The sequence below is a fragment of the Castor canadensis genome, chromosome 1, assembly GCF_047511655.1.
Source record: "Castor canadensis chromosome 1, mCasCan1.hap1v2, whole genome shotgun sequence".
In the NCBI taxonomy this organism is placed as follows: domain Eukaryota; kingdom Metazoa; phylum Chordata; class Mammalia; order Rodentia; family Castoridae; genus Castor; species Castor canadensis.
In genome coordinates this window covers 5,389,158-5,409,746 of record NC_133386.1, presented here as the reverse complement: position 1 = coordinate 5,409,746, position 20,589 = coordinate 5,389,158, and the positions used below count along the sequence as shown (strand labels likewise).

General features: G+C 42.9%; 1 protein-coding gene and 1 long non-coding RNA gene across 3 annotated transcripts in view; one reads left to right on the top strand and one right to left on the bottom strand.

The window, feature by feature from the left end:
• Pacrg (parkin coregulated) overlaps positions 1-20,589 on the top strand; it is a 490,523-nt gene that overhangs the window by 373,047 nt on the left and 96,887 nt on the right. The window lies entirely within an intron of this gene.
• On the bottom strand, positions 1,146-18,635 carry LOC141422568 (uncharacterized). Its single transcript, XR_012447202.1, has 5 exons — positions 18,425-18,635; positions 8,523-8,616; positions 8,134-8,198; positions 3,290-7,684; positions 1,146-2,367 (listed from the first exon to the last, which is right to left on the bottom strand). It is a non-coding gene; the product is annotated as an uncharacterized lncRNA (long non-coding RNA).

The window sequence follows — 20,589 nt, the reverse complement described above, 5'->3', positions numbered from 1 at the left end:
AGGAGAGTTGTTGAGGACAAGGAGCTTGTTTGTGACTTTGGAAAGGAAAGTAGAAACTTAGGACCTCGCTGGTGGTGAGAACACAGGAAGGCAGGAAGCAGCTGTTTGCATTTCTGATTTCCAGGCACATAGTCAACTTCAAATGATTGACCTGAAAGGACACTTCCTATTAAATGTCTTCAGATTCCGGGTCATGTGCCTGCAGTTTTCCATAAATACCACTAGATGGCAACCCTCTATTTTTGGTAGATGACCCAGAATCCTCTCCTCTGGTTGGTATCAGCATTAACCAGACACATGTCTCAACAATAATAATAGACTTGTACTCTACTGCCAGAGGTTAATTCATCTTTTATTCTAATTATGCTTCTTGTACTTTGTAACTTGGAAAGTAATCTTACATCAGATAAAAAATAGCCTCTGCCACATAGACGCCCCCCATGCATGTCCTTTGTTCCCCTCCTTGCATTACCGTCCAGTTGCTAGTCACTGGCTTTCACACACACTCCATGCATCCAGGTTTATTTCCTCTCCTGTAAATCCAGCCCTGCATCCCACCACTGACCTTCCAGAGGCTTGTTCCAGTTCTGTGTCTTTTGCCACTTAAACCTTTCTTTCAATTCCTCCCCTTAACCTCCATTCCTTTTCACTTGTAGCCCACACTTATCAGAAACCCTATAGTAGTTTGTAGCTTAGACCCTAAATGTCAGTTCATCAAATGAACTGAAAGGATTCCACCTCGCTCTAGATTACTGCAAAATTCTCAGATTTTAGGTGTGCTTTTCTGTGAAATGTAAGCATAAAGATTTTGCATCAACTACCAGTAAGGTAACTAAGTTAATTTAGTTTTGATATTTAAGACATCAAAAATGTAGGTTCAACTATAACTTTTAAAAAGTAAACTAGAACATGTTGGTGACTACATTAAGTATCCATTCGTGGTCAAGTAATGGGATTGATGAAATTTCAGGCTGGGAAGAATTCTGAAGTCAGATAAAGAAGCTTTATAACTAGTCAAGATGAGGAAAAAAATGCAAATCAAAGGGGGAAATCCCATGGAAATATAGCCACAATGGCAAAAGCTAACCAAGCCTACGTTAACTGAGTGCTGAGGGCCAGGCAGTTGCAGAAAAGTTCATCCGCTTTTTTCATTCGCCTCAGATCTCACCACTCAATGAGGCAGGTTTTGTTATTGCTGCCCCTGTTTTATAGAGGAGGAAACTGAAGTTTAGAGAGGTTAAGCAGTTTCCCAATATCACATATTTTATCTGCTCTGAAGCAGAGAATTTTTGTCTACTTTCACTGCTGTGTCATAATAGCACAATTACAGTTTGTCTCAAGTGCAAATAGCAGTAATAAGGCAATGGATGTAGACAGAGGGGCCAAGAGCGAAGAAGAAGACATGCAGATTCTTTCCTGGTGGAGTGTGAACCTGGGGGTTTTCAGTTCCTCATGCAACCTTGACTGTACCCAGCCGAGATAGGTAACCCCATCTCTAAAGAGACCCCCTGAGAGTGTGGGAAAGCCAGCTTTTCTCATGAGAGCAGGTGGGTGGGCGTGGACATTTTCCATCACAGTCTCTACAATGGATTTATTTTTGTATCAAAATAAATAAGGAGTCCATCAACTTGGAGCACAAAGTTAATGGACCTGCCCCAGGTGAAGGCCCTGTCTGCCCTTGGTCTTCTCCACAGCCAAGACCCCAATAAGTATGCAAATTACAAACTGTCTTTAAAACATGAAGCATCTTCCATTACAATCCCAGGAAGGTCTCAGCCTCCATATTTCATTAAGCCACAGTCATTATTTTAGAACAAAGCCATTTGCCTTTCGGTACATACTTAAAGTGTACAAGTTGCTTTTTAGTGTTTCAAATTTGTAGACAGCTTTGGAGATTCACAGTTGTCCCTACCGACATCAGCATCTATGACTCCACGCCCTCACCCTACATACTCTGCCCTAAACCTCACGTATGCGTCTCTAAATGGAAGCTACCAAAAATACAACAAAGACAGCTGGAGTTTGGTTATTTTAATTGCCGGAAATTATATTTTGCTTAGGCATCAGGGTAAACAGAAAATTGCCCAGAGAAGGCCTCTTTGACCAGGTCATGGAACAATTGCTATCAGTGCTCACACGCACACACACCCACGCACATCTGAGAATTTATTTTTTCTGGGAAGAAGACTGAAGCATGCATTGACTGACATAATTTCTTGCTTCCATCACTTTTCCTGGGTCCTGAAACATCCGCCTGGGAGTTCAGCAAGCTCTGTACTCGGGAATGTGGAGCAGAGCTCAGGTTCCTCTTCTGGCCCTAGAAATGTGTAATCTCTAGAAAATTCCACACTTCTTTGGCCTCAATTCCTAATTTGTAAAACAGATTTTATATGCCAATCAGATTTTAAAATATTCATAAACTTGACCCGATCATTTTAATTCTAGGAGTGAAACCTAAGGACAGAAAGAGACTCGAATACTTAGATATTTTTAATCTTTTTAAAATGAGAGTAAAAATGAGTCAAGTATCCACAAATATGGAAATAATTAGTAAAAATTATGTTTTATTCCTATGATGGAAGATTATGTTGCCATTTAGATGAGTGAAGAATGCTTAAGGATATGATAAAATCATCATGATATAAAATTAAATATAAACAAGGTATAAAATATATATAAGTCTTAATTATGTCCTAATATGGATGTGCTAAATGCCCACATGTTAGCAAATGTGCTCAACTGGCAAGAACGGCTGTCTCTGGGGAGGGAAATTACTAATTATATTTTTCTCTCTATCCTCTTTGTTTACCATCTCTTCTATAATAAACTCTATAATCAGAAAAATAATTTATTTTGAAAATAGAGTACATCTTAATTTTTTTAAATTCTAGGTACCCACTCCATTCATGAACCAATAAAAAATTCAGTAACATTTTCCACAAGCAATTGCTTCTCAGAAGAAAATAGTTGTGCCCCGACCTTACCCCACCCAGGACAGGACTGCAGAAGCTCTGCATCCCGAGTCGCTCACGTTAGAAAGGATACCATTAGCCGGGTGATGGTGGCTCACCCCTATAATCCTGGCAACTCAGGAAGCAGAGATCAGGAGGATGGTGGTTTGAAGCCAGCCTGGGCAAATAGTTCTCAAGACCCTATCTTAAAAAAAACCTATCATGAAAAAGGGCTGGTGGAGTAGCTCATAGTGTAGGCCCTGAGTTCAAGCCCCAGTACTACAAAAAAAAAAAAAAAACAAGAAAAAAAAAAAAAAAAAAAGAAAACACAGCATTACCGCTCTCCTAGTTGCCGTGGGTAAGTTTCTCCTACAGTATCCCTAGGCTTTGGAGTCCCATAATAAGTTAGGTTCATCCTGACTTAGGAAAGCATCATCAGCAAGGTTGCTCTCATCTCTGTCCACATGTTGGAAGTGATTTTTGCCTCGAGGCCTCCAGAATGCAGAGTAGTAAGGTCCCTTTTAATAAAAAACACATCAAGGTTACTCTCTTCCCACTAAAAAACAGCACAGTGCTTCAGTGGATATCTGCCAGTTCCCAGACCCGGCACCTTCCCTCGTATTTTCCAGGCACTTCAGGAATTCCTTCTTAAAAACTGGAAGTAAAGAGCATGGATGTCTGGTTCTCCCCACACCTGAAGGTGTCATTCTGTGTTCCTCATCTGTTGGAGGCTTGAATACGTCCAGACTGCATGGCTCTTGGGAGCATGTACCAACTGAACATCTGTGACTCAAGTGAAACTTCCAGAGTAATCAAGCAAGAAAATGCATGACTCAGGAATGTGTGGCCATCCTCAGCCTCTTCTGAAATGATTCTGGAGTGGGTTCTTATGTAAAATGTCCTTTCATGGTTACTATGGGGGGGTCAGTTTTATTCCTAGCTAAGCACAGACATTCTGAACATGATTCTTAAAACTTCACATTCCCCATGGGTGGTCATAGACACATTATCTACAGAATATCACTTTTTTGCCATCGAGAAAGTGAATATAATACTAGTGTAGAAAAGCACCTTAAAAAATCAACCTATATCTCATTGCTTCCTGGCAAAACCATACAGAGCCACTGCCAACCGACAAAGAGGGGTCTCTGTGACTGGGACCTTTGCAGGCGAGTTTCAGACTGCAGAGCTTGTCAATCATTGGTCTCAGAAGGTGCTTCCCATATTCGGCTTAAGAGTTTGTGTCTTCTTCGCCAAGTCTCATTCAAGCTGGGGAACAGCCGGGCACCATCTCCTTTATCATTGTCATTGTCACTTGTGTTACTGCTGCAAATGCTATATCTGCCATCTGGGCACCTAAGCCCTTCACCTCAGCTGTCTCCTCTAATCTTCTCAGCAAACCCAGGAGGGAGAACTTATTTTTACCTTTTGATACATGGGGAAACTAAAGAACAGGCAGTGGAAAATAATTGTCCAAAATACAACAAGTTGCAGAGCTGGAGCATCAACTCAGGTCTGCCAGACGTTTCCTGCACGTGCTCATATAACTAAGCAATGATTACTACCCTCCTTTCTCTCATCTTATTTCCTGACATGGAATTTTGTACTCTTAGGAATGGTGGATGATATCTAGGGAGGAACTGGTGCTAAAATAGTATTTTCTGCCTTGTTGAGATCTGCCCTTCTAAGAGAATTAAGAGTTTCAGTTGGAGCTGGGGAGAAGGAGAGGTGAAGCCTGAGCAGCAATGTCATCCCCCAGAGCTCAGAGACTTCTCTTCAAGCAAGCCCAGGGTTTGTAGTAGAGGGTGCATCTATTTGAGATCACTTTCAGGCAGAGGTCTGCCAAGAAGCCCAAGGGAAGTGGTTAAAGAACTCACATACACACACACACCAGCCACCCTTGATACTCGCGAGGAATCCTGGTGACAATAAGCATGGTGGAAGGCTCAGAGACTCTCTAGGAGCCACAGGATTCCGAGAGAGCTCTAGGTATCTGGGAATCAGATGAGCCACTTCTAGGGGTGCATAATGAGGAATGAGAAAGGACTACATGTCACGGAGTATGTAAGTTGCAAATTGAGCCAGGGTTTGCTGAGACCTGGCCCATTTTACTCTGAAACCCAGAGGAGTATTAAGCCAGACGGGGGCTGACCACCACCCATCATAGGAGAAGGAATCCCTCTGCTTCCTCAGGCAGTGTTTCCACTGACGGATCCCAGCATCTTTCATTTATAATCTAGCACTTTGCTTCTGGGTCAAATTGGATCAGAAGATGAATGGGTTTCTTTAACTTTGGATTTCCAATCGCAGATACTAGAATCCCTTCTGATTTAAAGCACAGTTTGTGTTTTGGTTCTTTGGTACATGGCCCAGGTAAAATGTGTTTTATTTACTTCAGAGTACTTAATCTAATTCAGAGATTTGGGCTTCTAAGTCAAAATAACCTTGTTCAAAAAAATAACAAAACACAAGCAGATCAGTTAAGAAATCAGTCTGCACTCACAGACTCACTTTTTCCTTTGAAGGGCCCCTTCCTTTCTCTTGGTAGCCATGACTTTTCTTGGACACAGGGGTGACCAGAAAAAATATGCAAACACTTCACTGATTCTCTTTTCCTGCTTGCAGTCGCTTAAACAAAAGTTGTGTGATCTCTGGTCTAAGCCACAAAATCAGTGACACTTTGCCTCATTAATGCAAACACGAGAAGTAGCAACCAGGCAAAAGGAAAGTGCTCACTCATACAGACACAGAAAATGAGTCTGATTGTGTCCTTGATTCAATTTCTTTTGATTATCATTTGTTTATTCACCTAGTAAATATTTATTGGACACCTACCAGCTTAAAATGCACAATGTATAGAGTTGAAAAGGAAAAGAAGGGAGAGAGGGAGTTCCCATCCATAAAGACACTGTGGTCTGCAGATAAGGATCATGACAGTGACCAGAGGGAATGCTGTTGGAGCCTGGCTTTAGAGATGAGAGCTGGTTTATAACACATTACCAGGACCTCAAAAACTGGATTGAATATATTCTAGGCTAAGTAAGTAAAGTCTTTGAACTTAAGTAACAAATTTGCACCTGAAGTTGCATGAAAAAGACTGGGAAAAGTAGAGGAGTGATAGTGGGTATTTAATGATGAACCCAGGGACCGAGGACAATCAGTTGCCATTGAAAATTGGCAGATAAGTCCCTGACATCATCACAAGTATGCTGTAGGCCAGGAAAATGGCAGACACCCATAAGCTGTTTAGGGAGATGAGGGTTGGGGTTGGGTGGGCCAGCCCAACAGACATAGAGTAAGATACTAAACAGGCTGCAGCAGGAGAAACTAAGAGGTGAAGAAAATGCAGAAGACAATGCCCTGGAATTAAAACATGATTATTCAGTCACAGGAATCACCACTGACTAGTTAGCTGTGTCTAATGTCAAAAGAGAGAGACAGAGGAACTGAGGAGTGCCCCCATGAAGTCAGTAACCGAAAATGCTAAATGGAATGAAGATCTTTTTACCAAAGATCTTGTGGTAAAAGAAGGAAAGTGAACCATGAATGTTCTCTATTATAGACCATGAATATTTGAGGGATTAACAAAGCAGAAGATAAGCCAGAGGGTGACTTGGAAAGTCACAGCTGGGAGAATAAACCAGATACACAAACCAGCAGACTGGAGTCCTCAGAACCAGGGAAGCTTAGAACTGAGCAGGCTTGGCTATGGTGGCGTGGAAGAGTTCAGGGAAGCAATGGAGCAGAAGCCATGGCTCCCAGGGGGGCTAGGAATGGTCAGAAATTCCACTTTTGAGAAACTGCAAGAAAAGGAAAGCACAAAGGAGTGCTAGGAAAGAGATTAACAAGGGGATTTCTGTTTTGGGTGAGACTCAACCATGTTCTGACAGCAAGGTTCTTACAACTGGCCTGTACACCAGACTACCTCAGGCTCTGGGCAAAGTGCTTCCACTCACCCTGGGCACCAAGCCAACATTCAGTGCTTGGTTCCCTGCTGTACCATTTGTTCAAAGGTGACATCTGCCCCATTTGTGCACAACCTGGCACTTTGCAGAGGCTCAAACAGATGTGGTCACTGACTGGACCCTCAGGGCAGAACAGGCCATTCATGTTCCAGGTTCCAGAGCACGACAGGATGTGAGGTGGAGAGAAGGTGCTGGGCCAGGATGGACACAAAGCAGTAAGAAGGAGGGCAGTGGGATTGCCAGGAAGGGTTTTCACCCAACATCAGGGCTGTCACCCCCGTTGGAGTGCACCCCGAGCAGGCACTGGGAGGTACCTAGTCTCTCCTTACTGCTAGTGATCACATACACGTGTAGTTCAAGGCACTGCTCCCAGCAACGAGACTGAGTTCTCAGCCACTCTTGCAGGTTGGTGGGGCAAGCTGATTAAGTTAAGGCCAATGGTAGAAAGGAAGTGTTGTGCAGACTTCAACTCAAGGAACAGATCTTTTGTCCTTCCCTCCTCAAATGTAAGACTCAAATGAGAAGGCAGAGGGTCCAACATCTGTCTTCTGCTATGAAGTGAGTTTGAGCCAGAAGACACACGCAGGAAACTTGCATTTAAAAATCAGAAGTCTTACTGCATTTAAAAGTCAGAGAAGTACTGTGTGCAGTGGCTTATTTCTGCAGTCCCAGCTACTTAGGAGGTAGAGATCAGGAGGATCAAGTTAGAGGCCAGCTCAGGCAAATAGTTGGCAAGACACCATCACAGTCAATAAGCAGGATCATGGTCTGGAAAAAACACAAGACCCAGTTAGAAAAACAACTAAAATAAAAAGTGGGGAGGAATGTCTCAAGTGGCACAGCACCTGCCCCTCAGACAAGGCCCTGAGTTCAAATCCCAGAACCACCAAAAAAACAGTCAGAGAAGTCCCCCATAACTTCATTGAGTTCTCCTGGACTTTGTAATATCCAGATTGCTTCCTTCCAGCCTCTTTTCGGACAGGAGAAAACGTAAACATCTCTCTCACCTACGCCGGCGTTATGTTGGGCTTTCTGTTACATGCAGCCAAGCTTAATCTCTCCTGTTTGAAGCATTAATAAAGGTGCGTGCGTTGCTGGGAAAAGTGGCCTTTCCCAGTCTCCTTGGTGGGTGCGATACTGACCAAGGCCCGGCTTCTCCATCTCCCTCACACCCACCCACAGATGCAACCCCCAGACAAAAGAACGCACAGGCTCACCATTGTCAGCACCGTTCTCCTTGGTCGTCTGGTAGATGTCACTCTCTGGTGCGTTTCAAATCGCCCTTCAGAAATAAAGCACGCATGTAATACAAGCAAATCTTGATGGAATTACATCTGACAATTCCTATTTGAGTTGACAGCGCTCTTTCTTTAAAAAGGCTGAACTTTTTCTGTTCTGCTACAATTAAAGTTTTTAGTTTTCATTTGTTACAAGTTACATTTTCAGGTTGATGAAATAAGTCATACAGATTTACCACTTGGGACTTAATAAAACAAAGACTTCAGTTTTAAATGGTGGGTTTCTTTTTTAGGAATGGAAAGAGATTGGGGGTGTGTGTGTGTGTGTGTGTGTGTGTGTGTTTAAAATAAAATATGACAGTAAATACCTTTATAGCTTGGTTTGCATTGAAATCCTGTCACTCTTCACTCTTCGGCTTCATCTTGGAGGCTTGGCCATCCTCAGGTCCCACTGCTGGTGCACTGAGACAAAAAGGAAGGAGCAGTGACAATTTTGTCTTGACCCCTACCTTGTGGAGTCACTCCTAAGATGAGGCACAGAATCCTCAAAACCACCGGGGGCCAACCCACTCATCTGGCCTTATTTTTAAAAATAACCTTCTATGAGCAGTACTCTCATTTGGCCTGTGCTTATGGCTGACCAACTAGACTGCGAGGCCACCTCTGATAGTTCTTAGGATCACCAAGGCAGCATCCACAGTGTCACCTGTTAGTCTACCCCATCCATTTACAAACGACATTCCCAAAGGCCAGACGAGTAACGCCACACAGGTGGAACCACCAAGCCTGGGGCGGACCACAACCCTCTGCTCTCCTTGCCTTGTCCTTCTACAATGCTCCTGAATCTGTACCTGGTTCTCATATTCAAGTCAGCCAGCAGTGTCAGGAGGAATTCCCACAGATGACCCTGATTTCAACATCACGTGTGCTGAACCATTCTTGGCTCAGATCATTGTAACCCTTTCCAAGTAACATGTATTTCTTGTGTGTGTATTCTGTTTTCCCTTCTTCTTCCCTTGCTGTCCATGTGACCTGCGCTTCTGGTTAAGAGATTAAGCTTTTTGTGCTCGATTAGGTTGCTCCTGCCCATTTTCTGGGCACACTGGCTTCCCCCGTGGAAAGTTATGAGGGGTCAAGAGCTTCAGTGATACTTTCTGAACGATGAGAAGCTGTGAAGACAAATAGTTCTCTCCAGGCAGGGAACACCAGGCTTGGGTTTATGGTGACAAGTATTTTAGCTAACATATTCTGCCACCTTCACAAGATTTCCTAGCAGCCACAATAACTTTTATTTCCCATTCTGAATACTGAATCTGTACCTGTGGTTACATAGATTATCATAAGATTATCCTAAGTAAATTGGGAAGTACTGCTGAAAAGTCTCGTTGAGTTTGTAAGACTGATTTTTTTCATATGACCACCAAAAAGCAATTTAATTCCTTTATTCTCATGAACAACTTACTTGGTTCTTCAAGCATACAGAAACCAAAGTGCAGTTTCTTTGTAGGTTGAAAATGTGTGAAAATAATGGGTTTTACCTTTTTCTCAAAAATTAGTCACAAATTTTTAACAAAAATGACTCACAAATTCTTCACATTTTCTGCCTCTCGTGCAGTGATCATGTGCTGGGCGCTGTGCGTGTTTTACCTGACTGGTACCTGAATTCTCATTTTATATATTTGAAGGTTGGGGCCCTGCACAGACGTGGTATTTGCCTGGGGCACTCACGTTGCAAATAACAGAGCCAGGTTATCAAACTAGGTATATCCAACTAGAGGTTAACAGCCTCCCCCAAAGTCAAAGCAGCACTAAGTCATTCGGTGACCTGGGAGAGGCCTGTGAGACCATGTGAGGGAGAGGATGGACTCAGAGATTCTGCTGCCACACTGCTAGCCCAGGCTGAAGACAAATCTTTGACCCTGAGCTGGCTGACTCTGAAAGCTGCTGTTGACCATTTTACCTCTGCAGGACTGTCTTGTAAACGAAGAGTTAAAGAACCCAGAGCTACAGCCTTTGTGAACAGGAAGTCTTAGAGAACTTTTACCTACCCACTAGCATCTCCATGTCACCCCACGTGGCCCAGCCGGCCACGTGGGGACAGCAGAGTCTCGGGCAGCAAAAAGCAGAGCAGAGGCCGGGATGAAAGAGCCAATTCTCCATTCTTCTGTGAGTCCCCAGAGATGAACACTGTGACCTTGTTCCCAGTCCAGCGCCTCCAGCCAGCTGTCCTCCCCTCCCCCTCTGAGAACACTCCTCCCCTCACACCGCCCCAGGACCTGCCCCTGGAAATGTATCCTCCCATGTGGGAGAGAATCCAATCCGAGATCATTTGCTGGAGGTAGAAAACACACACACACACACACACACACACACACACACACACACCTCCCTCCTTTTTGTTGTTTTATAAACTAGATAGAGAAATTTCACTATTAGTAGAGTAACCTAAAGTTGGTTTGGGGGTTTTGTTTTCTCACATCCTTAACCACTCCATGACAAAATGTGGTTTTAAGTCACTGCATCAAATGTTTGGCATCTCATATTAACCAGAGTTCCACCTGGTGAGTGTGGAACTGAAGCTTCCCCAGGCCCTGGGGCTGCATGAGATCAGGTTGCTGGTTCCAGAGCTGCACTGGACATGGGCCTTCACTGTCCAGCATGCTATTGAGAGCAACTGGCTGTGGACAGTCCCCCTTTTGGTTTAAAGCTGAAGACAATCAATTCCCACTGCTTTACTCTCTAAGGGAAGGTCAGAGCAGTAAATCTTGATCAAATTTCAATTCACTAGGTTCCCTAGGAATATTCTCAGGGCTTAACCTACTTAACTCCTCTGCAGTTTCAACCAAGAGTGACAGACCCTTGGAGGCCTTGTGGAGTCCACTGTGGGGTCAGAATGGCTGCTGCCTTCCTTCTTGCTCCCTAGAGAGCTCTCTGCGTCCACCAGTAGGTTGAGTAATTGTTCTCTCATTTCTGAAAATTTCTGATCATAAAATCAGCTGGTGATGAAAGCTACTGAAGAAATTGCCAATACTTGGAAGGCTCTGCCTACCCCATCCATCGCTCGCTTTACTTTAGTTCTCAGTGAAAACGATGCAAGAATGGCCTTTGAAACATTCTCCTGTCTACAGAACCAGTCCAAACAAGACAGCTGGCGAGAGTCATTGTCTTCCTGCAATGGTGACAATCTCACCACTAGTTTCTGAGCGGCTGGGGCAATCGCTTGACTCAGGAAAAACTCAAAAAGAGACTCGTGGTTGTTTACCCGTGGTATCTATCTTCATCATCAATCTCTTTCATATTCAAGAGTTTTCGTTGGAAGGAAGAATTTCAAAGTATTTAATTAAGAATATGCACATGCAAGAAATAGTAATCCCTTATGTAAATATAGAGCACTCGCTTGTATTATCTCAATTAAAATGCACAAGGAACCTTGTACTATAAACATGTCTGTTTTATAGACAAGGAAACTGAAGCTGATAGGTACTGACTTGTGCAAGGACACCTAGGTTGTAACCGACAGGGCACAGTCTCGTCCTAGGGCTTTTACTCCAAGTCCAACACACTTGTCTGGGCACTAGAGGAAGAAGACAACATAAGTGCTGCAAGACTAGAAAGGAAGAAATTCTGCACCCCTCAGTTAAGGAAGCTTCATGGAAGAAACACATCTTGAAGAACTGTTGGGATTTGAGTAATTTTGAAGAGGGAGTCAGGAAATCATGTGGCTGGTCCTGGTTGCATTTCCAACAAGTATTTATTGAGAAGAATGAGTGACTGGATGGAAGCCACCCAAGTCTGGAAAATGACCTGAGAAGGTATGTTGGCAGACATTGCCCTGGTGAGGTCAGGGGATACTGACAGAACACATTGGGTCCAGGAGCATATCCATCTGGACAAGCAGAGCAAGACAGGCAGCGAGGGGGTTCTGGGAGTGCAGAGGCACAAAGGTCCCTAGAGACCAGACAGAAAAGAGTCAACTTTGCCTTACAGATGAGGTCAGGGCATCATAGCTATTGACCAAGGAACTCAATCCTGAAGACAAGACACTGGGGAACCATTGACAACATGTAGGAAGTGATTTGGCCAAACCTAGTGTTTCAAGAAGGTGAACTGGGCAGGAAATGCAGAGTGTGTGATGATCTGGATTTTAAGAACCTCACTTCATGTCTCTAAAACTCCTATCAGCTCTCCCCACCAATGAGAAGCAGGAGACTTAAAAACAAACATGGCTGGAAGGGATAGAGAAGAAGGAGCAGCAAAGAGAAAGAGAAGAGAAGGAGAAAAGGAAGGGGAAGGAGGAAAGGAAGGAGAGCAGGAGAGAAGCATACTTTTAAACCTCCCCATCCTTGACTTGTACCCAAAGACATCTGTTATATGGTCGCTTTATTCATTAAGGTTGTTAAATTAATCAAGAGGCTTTATTAAAGAATTACAAAGCTTTTGCCACAAGAATAATTAAATGAAGTTATTCCCTTTGTCTAAAATGAGCAAGTATGTTTCTGAAATTAAGAAAATGCAGGCTTGTGATTTAAAAAATAAAGTTATAATGAAAATGTCTGTATTGATTTTATTATGAAATATTTCCTTTTGCATTCTTAATTCAAGGCAATGAAATGCTGATCTGGCTGAAAATAAAATACGGAAAAATCCTGTATTGTAGGAAGCTTGTCACTCTCATGGGTGTGTTACTCTCTAGAACAGTATTTTGGCTGTATTGGAGCACAATGAAAGGAATTAGATTTAGCTTTGCCAAAATTTCACCCTGAAAGAGCTTGCTATAACAGTGTTTTATTATATCCTTACTGAACCTCAGCCAGTTGAAAATAGAATCTCCTCACCATCCTTTTAAATTAGCCTTAAACTGCAGACAAAAGACAAAAATCAATGTGCAAATTTAGCTACTTGTGCTCGGTTCCTTATGAAATTTACCCTGCTGCTAATATGCAAGACTCATAGGTAATGGAACATCGAGAAATTGGGAGTTATTTAAGACTATTTAAGTATCTTGTAAGTCCTGTATATAAGCTGTCTCTCTAATGCCACAGGTCATGCTAAGTCTCTACGTGTGCCTCCAGTACTAGCTCAATAAAACTGTCCCCAACACAGGTCATGTGGCCATGACAAAATAACAGTGAAATTTTAAGCATCAAACTATAAGGAAGATTGTTTGAAAAGGTACAATCTATTTAAATATTTCATTTCATTAAGAATTATAAAGGGTTTTGAATGCCCAAATAGGAAAAGAAAGTAGACACACACACGTGCGCGCACACACACACACACACACCTGCACACACACTACCCCCATAGGTCATACCAGGTTTACTGCCACTAATTGTCCTAAGTGGTACAGATGCAATGAGTTTCTAAACTCAACTTGGGGAAAAAAATAAGAGTTTATAAAAAATATCTATCTGACTGAGAGGAGTTGATGTTGTGAGCTCACACTGCAGGAAACAAGTGGGCAAGCCAAGGAAAAACAACATTGCCTGACTTCAGACATTAATGCAAAGCAACATATGGAAAGGCACCCAGAGACGCACAGAGCTCGAGAAAGTTGACCACTCTTGCAAAAAAACCATCCTGCAACTCCCAAAACAAGTGTACCAGTGCATGGAAAAGATGAGAAGAATTTGGTGACACCCAGAGAGCAGGTGGGCAAATGGAAACAAGACAAACTGTGGAAAGTAGGCCTAATGGAGGAAGATTTGCTTTGTTTTCATGGCCAGGCAGGCCAAGGACAGAAAGGCAATGCAATTAGCAGAAAGCCAAAAAGTCATTAATTCTGCTGGCCTATACAGCAGAAGCCAACACTGCCATCCGTCACCAGTGAAGGCCAAGGATCTTCACCACACATTGCATCATGCAGCTGGGCGCCTGGCACAAGAGAGAGAAAGATAAAGGGGCAGGAGGCACACTCTGGGAGTTGTCACAATTGATTTTTACTGCAAAAGTAAGTACGAACAATTGGCTGAAATAAGCTTCCATTCTAATAGCAAATGCAATTGCAAAAGAAAGATTGGGGGTCTATTATAAAATGATCCACAAAATTCCTATAACATGGGCCAATCTTCACAGGAGATTGTGAAGCCTGGACCTCCAGTTCAACCTGACTGAAGCTCTAAGAAAGACACGGGAACTCTTGGTTTGTCAAGTCTGCAGGGATGAACAATGCTGAATTCTGTTCCTACCATAATTGGTACACTTCACTGCAGAGATAGCAGCTAATGTTTAGGAAAACATTGGATGATTAAAGAATTCTTTAAGGAAAAAGAACACATTGAGAGTCCATAATCTACAAGGGCAACCTAAGTTCAGATTCCTTAATACCTGATAAGATAATGGGGGAAATAGCTAGATCATTGATTTCATCCCACATACATACTTGCAGTTATAGTGGTAATGAGCTCCATAGTCACCAAGACAGAGGACAAAACTAACTGCTCTTTATTCTTATTTATCTCAACTTAAATTCCTGGTTCCCAGCCCCCAGATTGCCTAACTGGATCCAGGAAGGATGCCTCAGTCAATTAAGGTGGATACTTAGGTTGCATTCAGGTTTAATGCTCTTCACCGGTGTTTCCTCTCTCACTTGTGAGTCCACCACCATCAATTTTGATCCCAGCAAATCATGCCCCATTCTCATACAGCAGACAGATGAGCTTCCCCCTTTCTTTGTTTCCGTCCAGCAACCACAGTATATACACAAGGCTTCCTCAAGCTTGGATTGTCATCCGTTGGCACCCACTGAATACTCATCTCAGTGGATAGGCTCTGGCACCCTGAGTATGCACACACCTGCAGCCTCCTAGGATCTGCTCAGGGGCTGCCTCACCTGGAGTGTTTGCTGTGAATGCTCCAGTCAAATCACTACTGTCTTATTTTCTTTTAAGAATTTGTGATATTGATTCCATTGGTCCATTTCTAACAATCCTCACCTGGACTTCATGTCTCATGACCCAATGGAGGAAGAAAAACATGGCTGCTGAAGGATGACTCCCCTCCTAGCCCTATCTCATGGACTAAGAGATGACAATGGTCTCTTGGCATATAACTCAGCTCAGCAAATATTTGTTAACCTCAGCTCTGTTTCCCACTTGGAGGTGACATTCTGTTCCAAATCTTGACTCATCAGACAAGACCTATGTAATCAGCCCCCATCCTCCATGCCTCTTGATGCACACATGATGATAATTTTGATGTTGACTATTGAGCATCCCTCCCTGGACTCTGTGCCAGCAGTTCCCATTCCTTTCCCCTCACTTGCATTCTATACCTTGTCTCCCTCTACTTACTTTCTAGTTACCAGTGCTCCCCAAAGATTGAGCTCCACACGATCCTGGGTGATTTCATGCATTTCACTTCCATGTCAGTGGTCTCCAAATCTATTTTTCTAAAAGGCCCTTGTCTCTGGAACACTAAACTCAAGTTCTCAACTGGATTTTAGATACCTGAAGCTTGATATGGCCAAAATTGAATTCATTGTCCACTTCCAGCACCTACTTATCCTGTTGGATGCCTGATGTCTGTTAATAGATGTGTCCATTTCACTTCCCCTGCTAAAGCTCTGGTGCCATCTTGGGTGCTGTCCTCATCCTCACCAGCCACATACAGTCAATTCCCAGTCCTGCGACGCTGCTGTGAAAGGGCTCCCTCACGCTCTCCACCTGTTACTGCCTTCGTGTGTGTTCAAGATCCTCCTCACCTCTTTCCCCAGGCTATTGAAAAAGGCTCCCACTAAATAAACGTATGAAGAAATCCTTTTCTGCTCTCCAATAAGGTACACAAATGATGAGTATTGTAAAGACCATTTGCAATACTAGTTTTTTAAATTCTAATTGTCACTTTTCAGCTATTTTGGGGTTGTATATTTATTTGACTATCTTTTCCTAAAGAAAATTATGTGATCTGTGCAAATAGAGTCCCCAAGCACAGCTGTGGCTTGCCTCATGCCATCAGGGAAACAGGGAGCCCTTAATCTACTCTTCCATCTATAGAAAAAACTCTCCCAAATAATCGTTTTATTTGGCTTGTATATAGTACATTTACCAAATGTTTACTCAATATTGAAGTGATTTGCTACTGCATAAATTATTTTAATGACAGTCATGCCCAAAGCCTGTACCTCATCAAAATGATTGATTACTAACTCTAAATTCAAAGAATATGTATTTGAGCTCCTAAAGCTATAGCAGAAAACCTGAGGTGCTGTCTTGGAGGTGACCTTGTTTAAAATCCAACTCTGATACTATTTGCAAGTCTCCTTTGTCAGTCTCTCCTTTGTAAGAATCAGGCTACAGTTCCTCACGTCTAAAAGCTCTTTCCTTGGAAATTGGGATCACAGCAAAGGATTGACCATGCGTGGAAAGTCCTGTCTAGCATGGAAACATGAAGAGTCTTTGGTTATGTCTTCTAGAGGACAACCTAACCATTGTCTTTAAGTGGACTCTCTCATGCTTCGTCTAGTTTCATTTTCGTTGCATGATCAGCACCAAAATTCCCTCAGTAGCTGCAATTGCAATTTAGTTCCTACCTAGCTTTGTACACATGTGGCTTTTGTATTGTATCTGAGATCTGAGAAAGCCATCATTGTCCATCCAGGAATCAATCAGTCATGGGGAAAGGATTTCTTTATACAAAGCAAATGTGGGCTTAAGATCTCTCCAATGCCATTCCTTTGTAGGCATTTACTAAGAACAATTAAGTAATGTATACTAGCACCTGAAAAGCATCTTTCACATTTCTATTCATCTTGGAAGAGATCAATATACTCTCCTTTGAAAATTATTAGACACCCTTCTAGCCTAATAAGACATGAGAGGATAATTGCAAAAAATGTCAAAGATGGTTGGGGAGGGGTGAGATGGAATGATACTTCAGAAAACATTTGGCCAAAATAAATTCAAGTGGAGATTTATAATTCATGTACAAAGCTCCTTTGTATGATCAAAGGAAGCATCACACATGCCGCTAAGTTCCACGTCTAACGTAATTTTGCTAGAGAGAAGACAGGCATGAGATGAGCTGATAAGAGGTTTGCTCACAGATGCATAATAGCTGCAGTGACTAATTCTGGTTGTGGGTGGTTCAGTTTTATAAGCGGACATTCAGCTAGTCTGTTAGCATAGTGTTTTAAGAATCTCTTATTTATACAACAATGGAGAGAAGAGAATTATCTCACCAGTGACCGGGCATTTATTACACAATGTATTGGAGAGTAATGGAAGTGAGCTAGATGTTTTATGCTCTGCTCATTTATTATCTAATATCTTTTAAGGCTGAATGTCACTGGCAATTATTATTATGTCAAGTGCTTCAATTGACTTTTAGTTTACGGATTGCAGTCTCTCCAATGCCCATTTAACACGAAATAGCACAATAGCACCATGTTCTACTTCATTTTCTGCTATAAAAGTTTACAAAATAGCCCCCCAACAAGCTCCTTAAATTTGTGCTTCTTTGGGAAGATACACAAGTGAGTTTGGTGAAAGTGTGCTTGCATGCAACCATCAAGCCTTCAGCATTGATGACAGTCAGCTGCTCCCACTGCCATAAGCCCAGTGCCCGTGACTGACAAGAGCCTGCTTTCACTGTCCCTTTTTTGTAAATGCTGACATACTGGTCACCCCAGGACATACTGCTTGTTGCTTCTCTGTTCATGCTTGCATGGTCAGGCTCCCAGGTGGCCTGTCACTTATTTTTCTAGGTTAGATCTGGTAATGCCACAGGGCTGTATAATTCGTCTATATGAAATGGAATTAGTAGAATCCAAAAATTTGAACGATTACTCCAAGTAGACAAGGTCAATCCAATAGAAGAAAGTAGGTTTCTACTGCAGGTCTTAGCAATGCAGCCGGGTCCAGGCTGCAATGTACTGGTGTTCTCTTGCAAATGATTGGCAAATGAGGAAAAGAAAGTTCATTGCCATCCTAACAGGAAGTTCTTAATCTACAAACCTTGCCATCGAGACTCATTAGTAGACAGTTAGAGGTCAGGAAAGTTACCTATATAAGCAGAATTTCAAGTAAAGACACAGCATTCTCAAACTAAACGTGAGGTTCCCCAAACACACACGTGCACGTTTGTTCTCCTTAAGCACTGAGATCAACAAGAGCCTACACAGCAACAGCTTGCCATAAGCCAACCTCCTGAGTGTAAGGTCTAAAGGGAAAAGGCAGCTTTCGTGGTCAGACAGACAGGAAGAGACTAAGCCCTTAAGCAAAGAGCCCGCCCACACAGTGGACTGAAGGTTAAAAGTCTGAATGGAAATTACCTGAAGGCCCCCGCCAAATGGCCCAGAAGAAAATATCAAGCCTTCAGCATTGACGACAGTCAGCTGCTCCCTCTGCCATAAGCCCAGTGCCCGTGACTGACAAGGGCCTGCTTTCACTGTCCCTTTTTATGTAAATGCTGAATATCAAGAAGCTTGATATTCTCTCTTGGAAAGAAATTGATCTACTCTTTACTTTTCTTTCTTCTTTTTCTTTTTTTTTTTTTTGTGGGGGGAGCATAATGGGGTTTGAAACCAGGGCTTTGCACTTGCTAGGCAGCACTCTACCACTTGAACCACATCTCTAGCCCTCTAGTTTTCTTTTGACTGGACTTCAATACCCAAAAATGTTTATGGAGCTTCCCAGTTTAGAGCCACAGTAAAATTTGTTGTATAGTTCAGAACTAGAATTGGGCAAAAGTGTGTTCTTTCTCTTTTGCTAAAATTACGTTCCATTCAAATGTTCTGTGAGCCTACCCCAAAAACAGTAAAAATAACGAAATCTTCTTTCACTAATGATCTCCACTTCATTTTGTCTATTGTAAAGTATGTCCTCATCAGCATTTCCAAGGTGCTTCCCCAGTGTCTATGGCCATTGTCACACATCCTGTCAGGTACCCAAACCATCTCAGAAACAACCCAAGTCAGAAATCCCTAACTTAGTGTTGATTGCAACTTTGATCTTAAATATTCATCATCATTTCAATGGCTTGAAAAAGAATGCTGCTTCAATTCCAGATAGAAAGGGATTATTAATTAACCCTTAGTGCAGGAGAACACTGCACTAAGCAGTGCAGAGCACCTTTCTCTGAGCAATTCTGGACACCAGTACTTCAGAACAGAGGTGGGAGGAAACAATAATGAAAGGAAAATAAAAAACTAAATTCACCAACATTCCTTCTGCCCTTCCAACAAAATGCCCTCCAGATGGACCTCCAAATCAAATTTCTATGAAACACCTCACACAGTCTTGCCTCGGGGGCAAATCTCAGTGTAATCTGACAACCTCCTTTCTCTGACCCCACATACCTTTTTGCTCTACCTCTTCTGCACCTGGGAGGTGCCCATCCAAAATCACATCTCCCCTCTGATACCCTTGTCAGACCCCTGTACCATACCTGCTTCTCTCTGCCCTCGCTCTGCTATGGGCCAATTTGAGCCCCACTGTCTGCGGAAGTCTCTGCCCCTGTGTCACCTCAGTGGTCTCCTCTCTCCAGGGAAGGTGTTTACTTAGGTCACTGTAAGGTTTCTCCTGGCTCTGAGCTTCATGAGCCCATGGTTTAGCTGTGGGAACTTCTGGTTCTGTCTGCACTTGTATCATCCACTCCTCTCAGAGGGGCACCTTGGACACCATTCATTCTAGACGACTTGTCTGTGGACACGCTTTTGGCGGTCATCTGAGCCTTCGATCTTAATCTGCCCATCACCTGAAATGCTACTTCCTCTTCCATTCTCACCTGCAGCCACAGAATCCCTCTGCTTCCAGGCTGTCTAGAATGTTCTAGTTCTAAGTCATTCCCATCTAGCTCCTTTCCTCTGAACTGACGTAACCCTTGGTGATAGTCTGCCTTAGGAAGCACACATTCTGCCTTGCTGCTAGCATGCTATGTACCCCACCATTAGACTGTAAGCTTCTTGAAGAACTGCCTTACTCCCCTCTCTCCGTGCACCCCGCCCCCAGCCAGCACTGCCTTCAGTGGGCGAACACTGGGGAGTAGCTGAATTGATTCCAGTTAATTCCGTTTTTAACTGAATCAAGCAAACGATGTCACAAGCTTGCTTTTATAACTAAAGAAAGCACAGTTGTGCAGCTGTCCAGAGTCTCTGGGGGGACTGGGGGAATAAAATAGGAAGAATCCTCAGAAGCCAGCTGACTGCTGGTCAAACCAGGTGCAAGTTGGGAAAAATTCTATAGTGAATGAAGGAAAACAAGACACACAGTGGGAAAGAATACCAACATTCTTGTAAAGGAACCTTCAAGTATTATTTTTACAAAGAAACAAGGATCATTTCAGTTCCCTTGTTGACTGATTTGTATGTTCTTCCTACAGATACTTTCAGAAAAAGACCTATTGTTTGTTTTTCTCTGTGCCGACACAGTATCCATTGTTTATAACTGTAATCATAGCACACATAGCTGGAAACGTGGGCAGTCTCCCCTCTGGGTC